Raw genomic sequence first — 21708 nt, forward strand, 5'->3', positions numbered from 1 at the left:
GGCCCAAGGAATCTGGGTAGGGGGGGCACAGAGGGAGAAGCAGAGGCTTCTACTGAGATGGAGGTCTCTGACCCTCCGCGCCCCTCACGCAATAAGGGGACGAGGCATCCCTCTTCTGAAGAGGGCCATGAGTTGCAGGGCCCATCTCCTGATGCAGGTCCTCGGGCTCCCCCCACCACCAGCATCACGAGGGCTGAAAGCCCTGGGCGGGAACCTTCTGTCCCTTGGGATGGAGGGGGGAAAGATGCCCCTGTAGCTTTGGGAACTTCCAAGGAGGGGGTCCTGCCCATGGTGGGGGGGGTGCCTGTGGATCCCACAGGAGAAGTCTCTCCTTTGGCCGATGGCTCAGGTGTCCTGGCTGGGGGCGAGACCTCTGAGGGTCAACCCTCCCAGCAGCCTGTTGCTGCCGCCAAGGATGCACCTGACTCTGAGGCTAATTTGCATAATTCCCTGTCTGCTGGGTCTGTGCGCGCTGGCGGAGCGGGAGATGGCCTCTCTCTGCCTCCAGTCTCGGCTCCAGCTGGATTTCCGGGGTCTGGAACTTCCATCTCCTGGGCCGCTCACTGGCCTGGGGATGGAGGTGGATGGGTCTTCTGAACAGTTGGCACCCATAGGCTTCAGCCAAATAGATGAACCCAGAGATGAGTCCTCCACCATCGATCCTGGGGGTGGGATCATGACGGAGGTGGGACCAGCTGGCATGGCCGGGACATCCACCCTACAGTGTGTGGTGGGTTTGTCGGCCGCTGGTGGTGATAGCCTGGAGGAGGACGGGGTCTCGATTCGAGGCACGGAGGATGAAGTGGAATCCATTGTCAGTGAGGCGGTGGACTCCCTTGTGCTTCCCACCGAGTCTCCTCTCATCCCCACCGTGGAACTCCGGGATTTCCTCGTGGCATGCAGGGTTTGCCACAATAAAGTTCAGCTGGCCCTCGACCGGTGGTCGAGTTTGGGGCTGATCATCCAGTCCATCCGTACCACCTTCAAGAAGGAAGGGAAGGGCGCAATCATGAAACTGGTTGAGAGGCACCAGTTGAGAGCATTCCTCAATGTGTTGCTGGGGGAGTGGAAGGTGACGTGTACTTCTGGTCCCTCCTCACAATGGGGTGTTGGTGACGGGTTTCTAAGTACTTTTGACATGAAAATAACCATAGCCATTTCAAATCAACGGCAGCAGAGGGTCTCTCCACAGATTTCACAATCTCTCAGTCCTCAGGGAAAGGGGATATGCGGTGAGCTTTCTGCAGGAAACCCACACCGTTCCAGGAGACGAAGCCAACTGACTCCTGGAGTGGCAGGGTGGGGTCTACATGAGTCACCTCACCCCTATTTCTAATGGGGTGGCTATCTTGTTGGCCCAACTTTTCAGCCGGAGATCTTTGGGGTCAAGAAGCTTGTGCTGAGCCGCTTGCCCCACCTCGATGTTTGCCTGGGTAGTGTGCCGCTCCACGTTGTGAATGTGGCCCAGGCCTGGTGCATTGCAAACGTCCTTCTTTGAAGAAGTGTCTGCTCTCTTGAGCTCCATCGATAGCGGTGAGTGCGTCATCCTCAGGGGGGATTTTAACTGTTCCCTCGAGGTGAAGGATCGCTCCGGTCCCCAGCACAGCCAAGCATCAGTGGAAAAATTGAGGGAACTGATCAGCTCCCTCAACTTGGTGGACGTCTGGTGGAATCGCCATCCTTACTCCAGCACCTTCACCTGGGGGTCTGGAGGAGGAGGGTTCTGAATTGACTGCCTCTACATTTCGCAGGCGTACGTCTCCTGTGCCTAGGCAGCCTCCTTGTGGCTAGTGCCATGCTCGAACCACCATCTGGTGTGGGCCGAGTACACGCCACTCAGCACACGGGTGGGGTCTCTGTACTGGCACTTTAACAACCGGCTGCTGGAGGACGAGTGATTCTGGGACTTGGTCCGTCGATTCTAGGCTGACTGGAGGAGGAAGTGGGGGGCTTCCCCTCCTTGAAGCTATGATGGGAAAGACTCACATCCGTGTCTTCCGTCAGGAGTACACGAAAGGGTCAACCAAGAGGCAGGAAACTGAGATCGGGCGCCAAGAGAGGGAGTCCCATCTCGGTCAGGCTGTCATGGACCCGGCCCTTTGGCAAGCGTACGAAGAGAAGAAGGGTGCGGTGAGAGACCTGCAGCTCATAGGGTCCCGAGGCGCGTATGTGAGGTTGTGGATCCAGATCCTGGAAGATTTGGACCGTGCCGCACCCTTCTTCTACTCGCTGGTAAAATGGCGGGGGGTCCGTAAGTAGCTTGTTGAGCTGCTGGCCAACGACGGATCCTCTGTTACAGATCCGGAGGTAATGGGCCTTTCGGTCCATACCTATTGTTGTGCGTTGTTCTCTCCGGATCCATCCAGCGAGGCCACGTGCAGAGTTTTGTGGGAGGACCTGCTGAAGGTCAGCCCGGAGGGTGCCAAAGGATTGGAGGCTCCGCTCACGTTGGGGAGCTGACCGGCGCCCTCCACCAGCTCTCGAGGGGCAAATCCCAGGGGCTGGACGGGCTGACTGTGGAGTTCCTCAGGGAATTCTGGGATGTCCTAGGGGATGATTATGTGCAGGTCCTGGGGGAGAGCCTGTCAACCGGGTAGATGTCCCTCTCATGGTGCAGGGCGATCATCATCCTGCTGCCTAAGAGGGGCTTGCTTAAGAACTGGCGTCTGGTCTCTCCTCAGCATGGATGATAAGGTCTTTGCCTGGTCTATGTGCTGGCCCACATGATCCACCCCAACCAGTCCTAAACGGTCCCGGGCCGGTCCATCCAGGACAACATTCACCTGGTCCAGGACCTGATCCATCTTTCACTCCCTCAATCAGAAGGCGTTCAACAGGGTGGATCACTAATATCTTTTCGGGACTCTGTGCACGTTTGGACCGGGCCACGTTTTGTGGTCCGACTTTTATATACCACTGCAGAGTGTCTGGTTAAAGTTAATGGGTCCTTGACGGTGCCCCTTCACTTTGGGAGAGGAGTGCATCTGGGATGCCCCAATTCCAGCCAATTATATACCATTTGCCTGGAGTCATTCCTGTGCCTGCTTCGCAGGAGGTTGATGGGTTTGGCTCTGCGTGGGCCGGGCATGTGGGTCATCCTCTCAGCTTATGCCGATGACATGCTCCTCACGGTCACAGATCCCATTGATTTGCGGAGGATGCGTAAGTGGCAGTAGGCGCTTTTTGCCACATACTCCGCGAGGACCAATTAGGAGAAAGGTTCCTGCCTCCTGGTGGGTTAGTGGTGGGTACAGCCCCTGCCGGAGGAGTTGACATCCTTTGCGTGGAGCACCACGCACCTCCTCTATCTGGGAGTCCACCTTAGCCCTGCTGAGGAAGCCTGGCCAGTAAACTGACAGGAGTTGGAGGCGAAGTTCACCACTCGGCTGGTGCGCTGCACAGGACTGCTCCGAGTGCTTTCCTACAGGGCCGAGCACCGGTCATAAACCAACTGGTGGCCTCGATGCGGTGGTACCGGTTGGTCACTTTGGCCCTGCCCCCTGCATTTGCCACAAAGATCCAGAAGAAGCTTGTTATTTTCTTATGGGGCAAGAGGAAACACTGGGTCGCTGCCTCGGTCCCGGGTCTCCCGATTGAGGAGGGCGGCCAGTCGCTGGTGTGCATCCACGCCCAGGCTGTGACTCTCCGCCTTCGGACCCTGCAGAGATAACTGTACATCGAGCGTCCTTCCAGATGGTGTGCACTGGTGACGTATTTTTTCCACCGGGGCACTGTCTTCAAGACAACACGCAGCTCCCGGTGGAGAACGTTAGCCGTACCTCTCTGAGGGAGTTGCCTGTCTTTTACCGGGATCCATTCAGAATCTGGAACATGGCCACCTCCAGTCAGGGCACTCCCCACCAGCAGAGGAGTGCGCCTCAGCTGTCCAGGTGGCCGGCTCCGGGAACAGACCGACGGGCGGAGGAGTAGCCGAAGCCTCTGGGACGCCCCTCACTGCGGGTGACGAAGGAGCTCCACGCTCCTGGCTGAGTTGAACCCCACTCAACTGGAACTGTTCATTGGACCCAGGCCCCAAAACCCTCCTTGGGAGCTGGTCCCGCACAAACTGAGCCACCTCTTGGAAATGCCCTCCGTGCCATTCCACACGACATGGAGAGGTTTCCTGTATGGGCTCACCCTGGTCTGCCACCCGGACACTCCCTGGTGTGTTGCCATCTGGCGGCGAGGGGAAACCCCAGTGGAGGTCCCTCTACACAATAGTCCTCCCCCTTTACATTGCAGACCTAAGGTGGAGGGTGCTGCACAGGGCAGTCCCATGTAATAGACTTTTAAGTAGGTACATGGACTCCCAGGCCGCCTGTAATTTCTGCAGCCTGGACGAGTCCCTGTTCGATGTATATATGGAGTGCGCGAGTTTGCAGCCCCTGTTCACGTATTTAAAGGAGCTGCTCCTCAAGTTTTGGTTGTACTTCAGCCCCACGCTCCTGATCTTTGGACACCCGGTGTGGAGGGGGGTGGGCCGGGAGGAGGATCTCCTCGTCAGTCTGCTCCTGGGCCTGGCCAAGGTGGCAATTCACAGGTCCAGGCTGCGGGCTGTGGGGGGGGTCTGTCCGCCCTGATTGCCTGCCCCTCCTCCGAGGTTATGTTGGCGCCCGGGTTTCCCTGGAGAAGGAGCCTGTACAGTCTGCTGGTTCCCTTGAGGTCTTCCACGACCGGTGGGCACCGCAGGGGCTGGAGTGCATCGTCGATGCAGACAATGCTGTTTTAATGAGTTTTTGTTTTATTTATCTGTTTTTAATAAAGTTATTTATTTAAAATATATATAAAGGGGGCCTAAGGAATAAAGGCCCCCTCAACAAAAATATATAAAAGGAGCATGAAGTATAAAGGCCAGCTTAATAAAAAAACGAGCTTCGATACAGAGTAAAGCTCACTCTACACTGTGCCCATTCAATACTCCCAGGACAGGTATGCACAGGGTTGGCTGCTGCCTGAGTTAAAAGAAAAAGAAAAAAACGGGGTTAAAAAAAAGAAAGAAAAACGGGATTAGATACAGAGTAAAGCTCCCTCTACACTGTCCTATCAAACACTCCCAGGACAGGTACGCACAGGTTAGATACAGAGTAAAGCTCCCTCTACACTGTCCTATCAAACACTCCCAGGGCTGGAACAGCACAAGTTAGATGCAGAGTAAAGCTCCCTTTGCACTGTCCTATCAAACACTCCCAGGGCTGGTAGAGCACAAGTTAGATGCAGAGTAAAGCTCCCTTTGCACTGTCCTATCAAACACTCCCCAGGACAGGTACAGCACGGGGGGTTAGATACAGAGTAAAGCTCCCTTTGCACTGTCCTATCAAACACTCCCCAGGACAGGTACAGCACAGGGGTTAGATACAGAGTAAAGCTCCCTCTACAAAAAAAAAAATGGGTCTGATGCCCTTAGAGCCAGATGACATTTTGTCGAATCTCCCAAACCATCCTCTTGTCAGCCTCTCTGAGAGATCTTGCCAATCAGTGCCAAACTAGGGGCAGTTTTGTCCACCATGAACTGGACCAAGACTGCCCAAACAAATTGTAAGCAGAATTTTTTAAAAAATGGATTAGACACAGAGAACATAAGAAATAGGAGCTGGACTTCACCATTTCTTTCTTTAACAGAGCAGAAAAGGACCAAAAATGGAACAGTCAAAAGCAGCATTTCAATTAGTCTCCTCTTTTCCTGGAGACAAATACTCCACACACTGTGTGTTGGATTTAAAGCTGATTTATTTGATATTTATCCAGAATATTAAATTCCAGACTGGTTATAGGGATTATTAACATCAGCAGAAACAAATTCCAACTGTCAGAATGAACATGGTTCAGTTCTGGATGTGATTAACAGCAGCAATAACAGCAGAATCCTACCCGAACAGTCACTTGTGAACTCGCTGGTGTCTCAGCAGGTTTGATGACCGAGTGAATCCCTTCCCACACACGGAGCAGGTGAACGGCCTCTCTCCAGTGTGAGTGCGTTGGTGTCTCAGAAGATAATTTCTACTTTTAAAGCTCTTGTCACAGTCAGAACAGTTAAACGTACTCTGATCAGTGTGAACAAGTTGGTGTGGCAACAGGTTGGATGGCTGAGTGAATCCATTCCCATGCGAGGAGCAGGTGAACGGCCTCTCACCAGTGTGAACTTGCTGGTGTTTTCGCAGAGAGGATGACTGAGTGAATCCCTTCCCACACACAGAGCAGGTGAATGGTCTCTCCCCAGTGTGAACTCGCTGGTGTCTCAGCAAATTGAATAAATTAGTGAATCCCTTCCCACAGTTGGAGCAGGTAAATGGCCTCTCCCCAGTGTGAGTGTGTTGGTGTTTAAGCAGGTTCGATGACTGAGTGAATCCTTTCCCACACAAAGAACAGGTGAACGGCCTCTCTCCAGTGTGAGTGCGTTGGTGTTTCAGCAGATCATTTCTACTTTTAAAGCTCTTCTCACAGTCGGAACATTTAAAAGGTCTCTGATCATTGTGAACTCGCTGGTGTGTTAGCAGATCAGATGACTGTGTGAATCCTTTCCAACACATGGAGCAGGTGAACGGCCTCTCCCCAGTGTGAACTCGCTGGTGTTTCAGCAAAGAGGATGACCGAGTGAATCTCTTCTCACACACGGAACAGGTGAATGGTCTCTCCCCAGTGTGAACTCGCTGGTGTGTCAGTAGATCATATGACTGAGTGAATCCCTTCCCACACCAGGAGCAGATGAACGGCCTCTCTCCAGTGTGAGTGCATTGGTGTGTCAGCAGCCCGTTTTTACTTTTAAATCTCTTCTCACAGTCAGAACATTTAAAAGGTCTCTTATCTGTGTGAACAAGTTGGTGAGCCAGAAGGTGCGATGATTGAGTAAATCCCTTCCCACACATGGAGCAGGTGAACGGCCTCTCCCCAGTGTGACTACGTCGATGAATTTCCAGCTCAGACGGGGAATTGAATTCCTTCCCAAAGTTCCCACATTTCCACAGTTTCTCCATGGTGTGGGTGTCCTTGTGTCTCTCCAGCTTGGACGCTCCTTGTCCACACACAGAACAGGTTTACAGCTTCTCCCTGTTGTGAATGACGTGATGTTCTTATCAGGCTGTGTAACTGGTTAAAGCTCTTTCCACAGTCAGTGCACTGGAACACTCTCACTCGGGTGTGTGTGTGTCTCGGTGCTTTTCCAGTCACATTGATGTTTGAAATCTTTTCCCACAGTCGGAACAGACAAACATTTGATATTCAGGTCCTGATGAATCGTGCGACTCTGTCAGATCCTGATGTGCTGCTTGGTTTGTGTTTCCGTCTTTAAATCCTTCTCTTCTAATCCCCTGTAAAAGGAATTTACAAAAGCCGTCACTGTCAGTCCAGTAGAGAAATTCACAACATTCTCTCCTCCTGCTTCCTGGCCCAGGATGGCCACACATGCGCCCTGCTGCACATTGCCCCCGATAAAGATGGTGGCTGTTAACCCGGGCCTGTCACTGGAAGAAGCCCCGCAGCTGCTGCCCCACACGGTGCAAACGTGGGACCGGTAGCTTGTTATTCTGGGTTTGAGACCTACACTGGGTGTTTGTAAATGGGATAATGTTCCCTGTTTTATATTGGGGCCTGGAGACGCACTCGGTGTATGTGAAGCCCACATTGCCCCAGGGTTTATTAACCTGCTCCCTCCAGCCTCCTCCATCCTGTTCCATTCCATTTCCTGCACTTTTGCTCTCACCCCTTCCCCATCTCCCAGAAGCATAAGGTCCCCCTTGTCCTCACCTTCCACCCCACCAGCCTCCACATCATCCTGCATCATTTCCCCCACCTCCAGTATGATGCCACCACCAAACACATCTTCCCCACCCCTTTCAGCATTCTGGTTAGACCGTTCCCTCCACAACACCCTGGTCCAAACCTCTAACACATCCAACATCCATTTACCTTCCCGTGTATGCACAAGCGATGTAACACCTGCTCTTTTAACTCTTCCCTTCTCAGCGCCCACTGCCCCAAACGCTACCTCAAGGTGGAACAGCAATTTTACTTGTCCTTCTTTCAATTTAGTACACTCTTTCATGATGCGGTCCCCTATACATTGGGGAGACCAAACGCAGATTTGATGACTGCTTTGTGGAGCACCGCCATTCCATTTGCATGCATGGCCCTGAACTTCTGGTCACGCGGCTGCTTAATTGTCTGTTCTACTCCCATTCAGCCCTCACTGTCCTCAGCATCCTACACTGTTCTAATGAAGGTCAACAGAAGTTCGAGGAACAGCAGCTCATCTTTTAATTTGGCACTTCAGTCTTCTGGACACTGAGTTCAACAATTTCAGATCATTTCAGTTACCTTGTCAAAGGAGTTTAATAATTCTGCAAGTACAGAATAGAAATTCAGAACAATCTAGTTTCTATGGAACATTCTTCCCTCTCGTTCCCCCAAAGCTGTAAATCCCCGTCCCACACACTCTCCCTCCTCCCTGTGCTGAAATCCAAACCCATTGCACCATTTCTTTCCTCCACTGCCAGTTTTCTCCCTCCCTCTACTCCGGCTGGGTTCAGTTCACCACCCCCTGTTTGCAGAGTGAGAATTAAATCAAAGAGTCAATGATTTTCCCCCCTGGTCACTGGACCCTGAAGCCCGCCCACTCTGTGTCGTCACCAAAATGACCGCGCATGTGCTCTGCTTCCCGCTCAACCAAGATGGCGACCATTGGCCTGGGCCTGTTCGGGATTAAGCCCAGGATCCGCAAACGCGCAATCCAGAGGTTCTTAAAAGAGTGCAAAATCTGCACGTTCTCATTCGGGGCTTACGGCCTACACCAGGTGTTTCTGAAGCCTCCCCCCACCCGCCGGCTCCATCCCTCCTCTGCGCCCGCAGACTCTCACCAGCAGCAAAAACATCTTCAGCACTCGCACAGATCCGATCAAAATGACATTGCGCATGCTCCAGATACAGAGCAGCACTGCGCCTGCGTTTTGGGCTCCTGTCGAGCGAATAGAGCACATTCACTTCCCCGGGGAGTGCTGGGTAACAGAACCCCCATGGTGATTGGAAAATAATTTTCTGTAATACTATGAGATGAAAATAATGAAAAATTCACACAGAAGCCCAAGTTCAAGGACTCTCTGCTCTGCTCCAGTCCCGGATGTGATGAATTCAGTCGAATCCAATCCCTGCAGTTCCCAGGTGAACTAACTGGTGTCTCTGCAATTGAGGTTAATTTCGTCCTACAGATAGAATTTTAAGCAGCATCCCTCTAGTGGGAGAATGCTCTAATCGTGCATCAGCTGCTTTGAAATTTTGAAAATTGTTCCCAATGTCCATAGAAAAAGTGCAGCACAGAAGTAGACCATTCAGCCCATCGTGTCTGCGCCGGCCATATAAACTATCCACCCAAACTAATCCCACCTTCCAGCACCTGATCCATAGCTCCACAGGTTACAGCATCTCAGGTACAAGTCCAGGTACCTTTTAAAAGAATTGAGGGTCTCTAACTCCACCAACATTCCTGGCAGTGAATTCCAGACACCCACCCCCCTCTGGGTGGAAATGTTTCCCCTCATGTCCCCTCTAGTCCTTCTACTAATCACCTTAAATCTGTGCCCCCTAGTAGCTGACTTCCCCGCCAGGGGAAACAGGTCCTTCCTGTCCACTCTATCTAGGCCCCTCATAATTTTATACACCTCACTCATGTCACCCCTCAGCCTCCTCAGTTCTAGAGAAAACAACTGTAGACTATCCAATCTTTCCACATAGCTGCAACCTTCAGGCCCTAGCAACATTCTTGTAAATCTCCCCTGTACTCTCTAAAGAGCAATTATGTCCTTTCTGTAATGTGGTGACCAGAACTGCAAGTAATACTCCAGTTGTGGCCTAATCAACGCTCCATACAATTCCAGCATGACATCCCTGCTTTTGCATTCTATACCTTGGCCAGTAAAGGAAAGTATTCCATATGCCTCCTTCATCACTTTATCCACCTGTCCTGCCACCTTCAGGGATCTGTGGACATGCACTCCAAGGTCTCTCACTTCTTCTACTCCTCTAAATATCCTCCCTTTTATTGTATATTCCATAACTTTATTTGCCCTCCCCAAATGCAATACCGCTGCACACTTCTCTGGATTGAATTCCATTTGCCACTTTTCCGTCCATTCAACCTAACCATTGATATCATTCTGAAGTCTACTGCTTTCCTCCTCACTATTAACTAAACGGACAAATTTTCCGTCATCAGCAAACTTATCAATCATGCCATCCACATTTAAGTCCAAATAATTAATCTCTACCACAAACAGCAAGGGACCCAACACTGAGCCCTGTGGAACGCCACTGGAAACCTCTTTCCATTCACAAAAACATCCGTCAACTACTAACCTTTGTTTCCTGTCATCGAGCCAATTCTGGATCCAACCTGCCACAACCTGTAGCACATGGGCTTTCATTTTACTGACCAGTCTGCCATGCGGGACCTTGTCAAATGCCTTACTAAAATCCATGTAAACTACATACACTGAACTACCCTTATCAATCCTCCTTGTCTCTTCCTCAAAAAACTCAATCAAGTTAGTAAGACCTGACCTTCCCCTGTCAAATCCATGCTGAATATTCCTGATTAATCAGTGCCTTTCTAAGTGATAATAGATCTAAGTTTCTAACAGATTCTAACAATTCAAAGCAACTCGAATGTGGAAAACTCTCCCAGGGCAGGTACAATACGGGTTAGATACAGAGTTAATCTCCCTCTACAATGTAAAGTACACTGTCCTGTCAAACACTCTCAGCGTAGGTAAATACGGGTTAGCAACAGAGTAAAGCTCCCTTTATACTATCCCACCAAACACTCCCAGGGCAGGTACAGCACGGCTTAGATACAGAATAAAGCTTCCTCTACACCACTGTTGTCCAACATATGGCCAACGGGTCAGGATCCATCCTGCCAAAGGTTTCCATCCAGCCCGCAGATGAATTTCAGAGATGAGAAATTTCCCATTGCCTTCTTCTTTCAGACGAGCTTTTTGAAAAAATCGGGCTGTCAGTTTCACAGCTGACAGGTACTTGGAGTGTGAACAGCAGTTTCCCAACTTAGGACAGATTCAAAGTTTTCCGGCGGGCTTTTAAAAAATAAGTCAGAACCTGACAGAAAAACCTGAATCTGTCCACAGTTGGGAAACCGCTATTCCCAATGTGAGCAGCTGACAGCTGTGAAACTGACTGATGAGTTATTTTTAAAAATTGGCCAACCGCAAAGCTGCTGTGAGGAGTGTTCCTGCTCCCTGCAACTGATAGAAAAAGAGCAAGGTGGCAGAGATAGAGAGATAGAGATCGAGAGATAGAGAGAGAGGGCAGAGACAGAGGGCAGAGAGAGACAGAGGGGGGAAGAGAGGGGGGCAGAGAGAGAGAGGGGGCAGAGAAAGAGCAAGAGAGAGAGAAGGGAGAAACAAAAGATAGGGGGCAGAGAGAGAGGGGGCAAAGAGAGAGAAGGGCAAAGAGAGAGCGAAAGAGAGAGGGGCAGAGAGAAGGTGGGACAGAGATGAGGACACGAGAGAGAGAAGACAGAGAAAGAGAGAGGGAAGGGCAGGCAGAGAGAAAGAAAGAGGGGCCGAGAGAGAGAGTGGGACAGAGAGGAGGACACCAGAGAGAGAGGGCAGAGAGAGAGTGGGGTGGGCAGAGAGCGAGGGGGGAGAGAGACAGAGAGAAAGTGAGAGGGGGACACAAGAGAGAGAGTGGCAGAGAGAGAGAGAGAGAGAGAGAGAGAGGATGAGCAGAGAGAGAGGGGCAGAGAGACGGGACAGAGAGAGACATCAAGAGAGAGAGGGTGTCAGAGAGAGAGAGAGAGTGGGACAGAGAGAGAGAAAGAGAGCGAAGTGGACAGAGAGAGAGAGGGGGAGGGACAGACAGAGAGGGGGGATACAGACACAGAGAGTGAGAGAGAGAGGGGACAGAGAGGGGGGAAAGAGAGAGGGAGAAAGAGAGGTGGGGACACAAGGAACAAGGACGACATAGAGAAGGGTGTAACAACACAGAGAAGGGGGAATAACACAGAGAGGGGGGAACACCAGAGAGGGAGGAACACAGGAAGAAAGGGAGATGGAGAGACGGGGGCGGTGTGGGGGGGGGGGGAGGGGGAGTGGGGAGGGCACGATCAAGATCACTCCTGACAGATAGACATCTATCTGGAATACTCCACATCGCTACAAGAAGTGTCTGGGCAAACATTGACTATTTGTGCAAGCAACAAATGTCAGGTATCTCACTAAATCAGTGTCCAACATAGTGACAAGAAAGTAAGTCAATAAAGTAATCCTCTCATTTCAAGGTTCTTCACAAAAATGCACATTTGTTGCTGTTTTGATTAATAGTAAGACCATCTTTTAATGTTGAAATTTCTTTCTGAAATTGTCTCACCGGTCCCCTTTGTAGTTAATCTTCAGTTTTTAAATTTACAAGAACACCTGTCACTGTCTGTTTGTTTGACAAATAAAACACAAAAAGGTTAAAAATCTAATAATAAAAACACTTGCTCTGGTCAGGTGGGATTTGAGCAGTGGGAAGTGCCCACACCCATCACCATGTGCCCAAAACACTGTTTAGAGCTGCCCAGTGGTGCTAATTCCTGGGTACCCCTGCCCCGTAGGTCCAGGTCCTGGGTTTCCCTGTCCAGCAGGGCAAATCTCTGTACATACTTGCCCCGCAGCGCTACTTCCGATGTTTACCTGCCCTGCAGTGCTAGTTCCTGTGTAAACCTGTCCAGCTTCTCGTCAGAGCTGAAACATGTTGAATTTGTCTGTGATTCTCTCATCCTGGAAATGTGATTTTGGGAATGTGCGGTTGAGATGATGAAAAACCCAATTTCCAAACAAAACTCTCCCCATTGACAGGATTAGAATGGCGTTTCCCAGAGGTGCAGGGCGGCCGGTTTCCATCCAAATGGATCCTAATGAGAGTGATGTGATTCCGAAGATTCTGGGAAGGAAATTTGGAAACTCCTTCAGGAGTTTAATGACTTTGTAATGGATATTTTCCCCATGTGACTTGTGTGATTTGTGAAATGTTTGTTAGAGTGAGTGAGTGCAGAGGATTCAGTATTTCACCTTCTTCCTCAACACTTCCTATGACCTGAGGCCCAGAGGTTAGAGGTTTATGTAGTGCAGCTGATATCAGCTTCACCTGACACGGGAAAGGTACCTGGTCACGAGGGAAATGTTTCCTTTAGTATGTAACAGGATGTTGTTGGTTTGTTAACTGTAATGAAAACAATTACCCTTCATCTAACGGATAAACTGCTTTGTAAAATTTTTGTTTTTAGCCAGGAATCAAACCCAGGCCGCAGCGATAAGATCAAATCCTAACCGCTAGACACCAAGGAAGGATGATTTTAAAGTTTACGGCCATTGTTGATATAACTGATGGTATTAGAATTAATTTCGATTGGACTGACTTTTTGCTCTGGATGTAAATACATTTCATAACTCTGCTGCTTACAGACCTATTTACGTGACTGTAAACTTGGTTCACTTTTTCAGCGGAATCTGTTCATTCGGAAAGTACTTTCTGCCTATTTATTTCTCTCTTACTTTTCATTTACACTTAAATACATTTATACACAGCACAGATAAACACAAATACATTGAGAAATAACACACACACACACATTTATTCAGAACCAGCTGAATCATACACCCACAATACATTTACAAGTATCACAGTATCAATGATTAATATTTATATATTCAGAACCTGATGTATATTATAAAGTTAAAGGGAAATTTACAACTGACACACATACAAAGCATCACACTCATAACATAAACACTCACAGTTTATACAGAAACACGACATCCACATACACACACTCAGTTATATTGTCACACGGTCCTGTTTGAAGTCCTGGGAAAAGTCTACACACCAAAAGTTGAAGAGTTTTTCACAAGCTGCCCGCCCTGTTGTGTATTTCGTGCATTGTATTTCCTAGCTGTGATTCTGTGTGATGATTCTGGGACTCGGTGTGTGGAATTGGATTTGTTCCAGTCCCGCTGCTAACAGGTGATGAAAGCAGGTGTGGAATTGTCACTGAGAGCTTTCACTTTCTGAAATGTGTTTATCCGTTTCTCCTGTCACACTGTAACGCTGGTGTCCTATGGCGAGTTCAGGGAAGCGCTCCCATGGAGCTGAAGGGACAAGAGATTGGAAATTCACGGAATCATGGAATTATAGAATAGTCTGGCACAGAAAGAGGCTGTTCCACTCGTCGATTGTCTCCCGGCTATTTTGAAGAGTAATTCAGTTAGCCTGACTCCCCTGGTCTTTCCCCATATCCATGCCATTTTGTATCCTTCCAGTATTTATCCAATTCCTTTTTGAAGGTGACTATTGAATCGGTATCCACCACCCCATCAGGCAGCTCATTCCAAACCCTAACCAGTCATTGTGTAAAAAAAACCCCCGAACACTCAGTGTCACCTCTGGTTCTGCTGCCAATCACCTTACATCTGTGTCCTCTCCTTATCGACACTTTAGCCATTGGAAACACTTCCTCTTTAATTCCTCTACCTAAACCCGCCATGATTTTAAACACCTCTGTCTGATCTCCACTCAGCCTTCTCTGCTCTGTGAGAACAACCCCAGCTTCTCCAGTCTATCCACGGAACTGGAATCCCTCATTCCTGAATACTATTTTCCTTTCCATTGAAGATGCCTAAAGCTCAGACACTTGTGGTTTCCAGCCTGGAATTACATGAGCTCGGGGTCCTTTCTGAGTCGTTTAAAGATGACTTCTCAAAATGATCTCGAGCTATTTTACAATAAAAAAAATACAATTTGTTTAGATGTAAAAGAATGGCTGAAAATGAGAGTAAAACTCCAGTCCGTGCCGGCGGTCAGTCAGATTTGAAATTCTGATCAAGTTGATGTTATGAAGTAACTAGGGCTGTGAGAGACTGTATTTTGTTCATATTTAATGACAAATGTGAATGATCCCATTCTTCCTCATTGAACAAGTTTTGAAAATGTTTGTAGCCTGTTTAAAGGATCAAAGGAGGAGAAGCCGCTCAATATAAAGGATGAGCTCACAAATATCAGGTACACTGCAAGTCTAGTCAATGTCAAACACCTCCTTCCTTATTCAATAGACAGTAAAATATAATGTTTCTGTATTGTAGTCATTATCATCTACATCTACCACGCGAAAAGACCCCCATTTTAAACAGGCTGCAAACATTTTCAAAACTTGTTCAGTGAGGAACAATGGGATCATTCACATTTGTCATTAATTATTAACAAAATACAGTATCTCACAGCCCTGTTATATTTGCTCTTCCTCAAACAGCGGGTTACTGCCCATCCCTGGGACACAAGATGCTACGACCTGGCTCAAACCTCCCCATACACCAAGCACAGGCTCAGGGAAACACAGGCAGATTATATCCCGGACAATAAACCTCTGAGCAGCATTGACAGAATACCCGAGAGAGTGAAACTTTCTTTGGGCTTCAATGGAGAAACTCTGGAGGAAACAATTTCTGGGAACTTGTTCCTCATGAACAATTCTTCTCTTCTTACGCAGAGGGTGCCTGGAACGCGTTGCCAGCGGAGGTGGTAGACGCGGGCACGATAGCGTCTTTTAAGATGTATCTAGACAGATACATGAATGGGCAGGAAGCAAAGAGATACAGACCCTTAGAAAATAGGCGACATGTTTAGATAGAGGATCTGGATCGGCGCAGGCTTGGAGGGCCGAAGGGCCTGTTCCTGTGCTGTAATTTTCTTTCTTTCTATGTGAAAGAGGCGAAAATCCTTTTAAATTTAACAACAGCTGCAGCAGATTCTTGGCGTCCTTAGCAACCTTTTTGAACCAAACTCTTAAAATACAGTCCGCAAAACAAGGAGGGGTAGAAGTTCAGGACTCGCAGAGCAGAAAAGCATTTTACTGTCACTGAGCAGACATATTAGCATCTTGTTCAGTCAGCAACAGAAATTCATGGGTTTATTGATATGGATTAGCATAATTATTCACCGTCTCACAGAGTGGCTGAGATTAATGTGGACCCCGTAAAGACAGACACAGGCAATACTGTGACTGAAACTAAGGAAATGGCAGACATGCTAAATAATCATTTTGTTTCCATCTTCATAATAGAGTGAGAGGAAAACTACCAGGGAGATATGGAAATGGAGGCGCAGGTCTGGTTAATGTCACAACCCCCCCCCCCCCCCCCCCCCCCCTCCCCTTTCTTGTTCACTGGAGGAAGAAGAGACATGAAAGGGATTTAGGTGTCAGAATGTTTCATAACTGGAACAAAGAAAGGCACAAATACAAGTAACACCTGCTTTCCAAATTGTTACAGCGTAAAATTCTTTCATTTTTATTTCAAAGCTGACTGATGTGAATCTGAAAATGAGAACCATGTGATTTATGTTACCGAGTGATTTGTTTTCTGGTGTTTGCAATTCAATTTGTGTTGGATATTGAAGAGAATCTCATTTCAGGATGAGGACACAATGTAGGTAAATATTCAAGCCTGGAACAAATCCCAAGTAAAATGGATGGCAACGTTTGGAGGGAGGTGCAGCTAAGAAGTGCAAGCTGTGACAAAGTAGCACTGTGGCGCAGTGGTTAGCACCGCAAGCTCACAGCTGCAGCAATCTGGGTTCGCTTCTGGGTACTGCCTGTGTGGCGTTTGTAAGTTCTCCCTGTGACTGCGTGGGTTTTCTCTGGGTGCTCCGGTTTCCTCCCACATGCCAAAGACTTGCGGGGTAATAGTTAAATAGGCCATTATTTAAAAATACATTGCTCCTAGTGGTGGTAGGAGAATTGTGGGGATGTGAGAGAGAAAATGGGATTAATGTTGGATTGGTATAAATGGGTGGTTGATGGTCAGCGTGGGATGAAGGGCCTGTTTCAGTGCCGTATGACTCGATGTCATTGATGATTGAGTGGATGCATCTCAGCATAGGGCTTTTGTCAGTCAATTTCCTTCTACACCTTGGAATCCAGAATAAACTGAGACACCAGCTGGAAACTAACAGTTGTCTCGCTGTGATATAACATTTGGAGCAGCAAATTTTGCATGCCTGGCTCGCTCAGTCAGACGAATATGAGACTCTTAATATCAAGATCGTAGGTTCGAGGCCCACATTGGGTGCAGTAGCTATAAACTTTTCTGTCTTATGGGTGAACCCAGCTCTCCATTCCTCCGCCTGTCTCACCACACTCAAAGTAAATGTTTCTCCCGCAGGCTGTTGTTAATATCGCAACTGCTGGTTTACCAGTGAAACCTGCCGTCTGCTTCACTGCAAGTGTGAGAGACAGGTTTGTCGGTGCAGCCTAATGTACAATGAATGATGACACTTTAAAAGTGCGAATTTCCAGCCAAACCCCTGTCCCATCAAAACCGCTCAGTGTCACAGAATTAGAATGGCCACTTCTTGGCGGACCGATACCAGTTGGATCACATCGAAGGGGATCTCGATGAGAATGATCTGATTAATTAGATTAGGGGCCAATTTAGGGAACTCCTCCTGAACGTTATTCGCAGCAAATTGAAAAGTTTTTTCCTGTGTGATTTGATCAATGAAATGTTTGTAAAAGACAACAGAAGAGAAAGATTGAGATTTTCAGTGTGGGACGGAAGTGAGATAATTGAACGGAGAAGCAACACATTCCCAACAAGAGCAGATACAGATGACTGGTCCAGGACAGGTCTCCCATCTTTTATTTCTTTACTGGCTCCATTAACAACGCTTTTGCCTTGAATCATCCTTTGTATATTGAAATTGTCTACTCTCTGGCAAGGCCAGAAGGATACATTCCATAGCTAAGAGGTGTCAATTACACCCATCCTGAACTCATCAAGAGACCTTTTTTGAGTTGAATAGGTTCTTCTGAACCAAAGAATATATGAAGTAGCCACATCCTGGGCCATTGTCGTTCACCACAGGGAGGAAGATCTGTATCTCCCAACAGCAAGATGTGAGAGACTTCTAAATTAACCGCAGCTCTCTAGAGAGAAATTCAGGAGAAAGCATCACCAAAGCTTGTCCAGCTGAGAGCTGGGAGAAAATGAAGCAAGCCAAAAAGGAAGGCACTGTGAATTCTACATTTCAATATGTGCAGCAGAGAATTGGAAGTGATCCCCTGTCTTCGAACTGAACTTTCAACCAACAGAGAAATTTACAAACACCTCAAGCCTGCAAGTGAAGGGAAATTGACCTCTGGGAAAGTTCAGCAGGTTTATTATGAATCCCAAACCTCACTTCGAACCACTTACCCATTTTCCTCTCTATCCATCGCTTCTTGTGTGGGTATGCCAGTGAATCCATGAGTTGGTGTGGTTACGACGATTTTGGGATAAGGCACATTGTTCAATAAATAACCAATCCTCAGCTTTTAAACCTACAAGAACACCTGTCTCTTTCTGTTTATTTGACAAATAAAACGCAAAGGGGTTAAAACGGGAATAACAAAAACACTTGCTCCGGTAGGGTGGGAGTTGAACAGTGAGAACCACTCACATCCGTCACCACGTGACCATAACACTGCGTAGACCTGCCTTGTGGTGCTAATTCCTCGGTATCCCTGTCCCATAGTTCTAATTTGCTGATGACACAAAAATGGGCGGTGTAGTTAACCGTGAGGAGGAAAGCCGTGGACTCCAGAATGATATCAATGGTTTAGTTGAGTGGGCGGAAAAGTGTCAAATGGAATTCAATCCAGAGAAGTGTGAGATGACGCATTTGGGGAGGGGAAATAAAGCGAGGGAATACACAATAAACGGGAGGATATTGAGAGGGGTAGAAGAAGTGAGAGACGTTGGAGTGCATGTCCACAGGTCCCTGAAGGTGGAGAACAGGTAGATAGAGTGGTGAAGAAGGCATATGGATTGCTTCCCTTTATTGACCGAGGTATAGAATACAAAAACTGGGATGTGATGCTGGAATTGTATAGAACGCTGGTTAGGCCACAGTTGCAGTATTGTGTACAGTTCTGGTCACCACATTACAGAAAGGACATAATTGCTCTGGAGAGAGTACAAAAGAGATTTACAAACATGTTACCAGGGCTTGAAGGTTGCAGCTATGTGGAAAGATTGGATAGGCTAGGGTTGTTTTCCCTGGAACTGAGGAGACTGAGGGGTGACATGAGTGAGGTGTATAAAATTATGAAGGGCCTAGACAGAGTAGACAGGAAGGACCTGTTTCCCCTGGCGAGGAGGTCAATTACCAGGGGGCACAGATTTAAGGTGATTGGTAGAAGGACTAGAGGGGACATGAGGGGAAACATTTCCACCCAGAGGGTGGTGGGTGTCTGGAATTCTCTGCCAGGAATGGTGGTGGAGGCAGAGACCCTCAATTCTTTTAAAAGGTACTTGGACATATACCTGTAGTGCTATGGACCAGGTGCTGGAAGGTGGGATTAGTTTGGGTGGCTAGCTTAGTCAGCCAGCGCAGACACAATGGGCTGAATGGCCTCCTTCTGTGCTGTACATTTTCTATGGTCCTAACTGCTTTGTTAGAATGACTTGCTGGGCTGGAATTGGACCCGGGGTGCAGCAGTAAAAGCGCCAAATCCTAATCAACTAGACCACCAAGAAATAACATTTATCAACTTTGTGGACCCATTGTAGATATAATTGATGGTATCGGTGTTAATTTGGATATCACTTTGACTTTTTGTGCTGGATGTAAATCCATTTCATAACTGCTGCTTACATATTTATTTACATGCGTCTGTGTTCTTCGTTCATTTTTTCGGTTGAACCTGTCTTCTATCGAAGGTACTTTCTGTCTATTTATTTCTCTCTTACCTTTCATTTACACCTAAATACAGTTAGACACAACACAGATAAACAGAAATACATTGAGAAATAACACACACATACACACACATTTATTCAGAATATTCATACTTCCACAATACATTTACAAGCATCACAGTATCAATTATCAATATTTATATATTTAGAACCTGATGTATATTATAAAAATAAATGTTCATTTACAGCTGACACACATACAAAGCATCACACTCAGAACATTTGTATGGAAACATGACAGCTACATACACACACTCAGTTTATATTGTCACACGGTCCCGTCAGAAGTTGAATAGTTTTTCACAAAGCTGCCCATCCTGTTGAGTATTCAAAGCAGTTTCCTACTTTCATAGCGGTGATTCTGGGACTCGGTGTGTGGAATTGGATGTGAAAGCTAAAGGAAATTCACCGCTCGTTCAATGTGTTTTAAACAGACAGACAGGCAGACAATTGTATCGATTGTTTGCGACCTGATATTGTTTTATTATTGATGATCAATTGGAATTATCTGGAAAGTATCTGGATTTCCAAATCCCTTCACATCCACAAGAGTCAGATTGACAAAACGTTCGCTCAGAGAATTAAATATTCTCACCTCTGTCTGTGTAAATAATATTTCGTGCATTGGAACAGCGACTACAACTGAAACGTATTTCATTACCTATAAGACGCTTTTGGATGTCCCGAGGCCTTGAGAGGCGCTGCATAAATGAAAATCTCCCCCTTTCTATTATAAAAATGCATTTTCGTCATCATGGTTTATCACTCTAGGGGTTACATTTATTGTCCGCCTGTTTCCACGGGGACCAGTAGAGTTTCTTCTTTCCATCTCTTTGGTTCACTCCGTCTATGGTTGGTGACCAGTCTCCACCTCCTGTGATGTTCTGCATTCCGTCTCCAATCTGCTCAGAGATTCTCTCGCTGAACAGGACACCCGCGGTCTTTCTTTTTATTCTTTCATGGGGTGTGAGAGTCTCTGGCAAGGCCAGCATTTATTGCCCATCCCTAATCGCCCTTGAGAAGGTGGTGGTGAGCTGCCTTCTTGAACTGCTGCAGTCCATTGGGTGTCGGTGCCTCCACAGTGCTGTTAAGAGAGGAGTTCCAGGATTTTGACCCAGAGACACTGAAGGAATGGCGATATAGTTCGAAGTCAGGATAGTGTATGGTATGAAGGGGAACATGGAGCTGGTGGTCTTCCCATGCGTCTGCTGCCCTTGTACTTCTAGGTGGCAGAGGTGGCGGGTGTGGAAGGTCCTGGCGAAGAGGACGAGGTGAGTTGCTGCACTGCATCTTGTAGATGATACACACTGCTGCCAGTTTGCACCAGTGGTGGAAGGAGTGAATGATTAAGGTGCTGGACGGGGTGCTGATCGAGCAGGCTGCTTTGTCCTGGATGGTGTCGAGCTGCTTGAGATGTTTGGAGCTGCACTCATTCAGGAAAGTAGAGAACATGTACCTTGTAGATGGTAGAAAGGAGGGAAACGTGTAATAGGGAAAATGGAGCGGTGTGGAGGGGCTTTGGAGCAAGGAATTCAGCCAAGCCCAAGTTAGTGCATTCATTAGTCAAGATTTATTAACAATTGCAAAAGGAATATTTTACATAAAAGACTTTTAAAAAATGGATCCAAAATGAATACAACAACTGCACATCACATTGAGAACAGAACACATGTGGTCTGAACTGTCTGTAAAAATGTAACAGACCAGTGAGAGAAAAAGAGGGGCTCAATATAAAGTGAAGAAACAATTGTGAATAAGGAATAGTTACTTATTTACACATGAAGTTTAAACAACGGTGAAACTCGAAGATACATTTACATTATAACCACGATTATCTCAAACATTTCAAACAGAAAAACGGAAATAATGTTTATGATTTTCCCAACGACAGATTCGGAACCATAAACTGAAGGAATTTTACTTTTACAGT

The 21708-nt window shown here is 47.5% G+C and overlaps 1 pseudogene; it reads right to left on the reverse strand.

Annotated features, from left to right (window-relative positions):
* LOC137348587 (zinc finger protein 721-like) overlaps window positions 1–21708 on the reverse strand; it is a 140006-nt pseudogene that overhangs the window by 16959 nt on the left and 101339 nt on the right.

This window comes from Heterodontus francisci, chromosome 34, assembly GCF_036365525.1.
Source record: "Heterodontus francisci isolate sHetFra1 chromosome 34, sHetFra1.hap1, whole genome shotgun sequence".
NCBI classification, from domain to species: Eukaryota; Metazoa; Chordata; class Chondrichthyes; order Heterodontiformes; family Heterodontidae; genus Heterodontus; species Heterodontus francisci.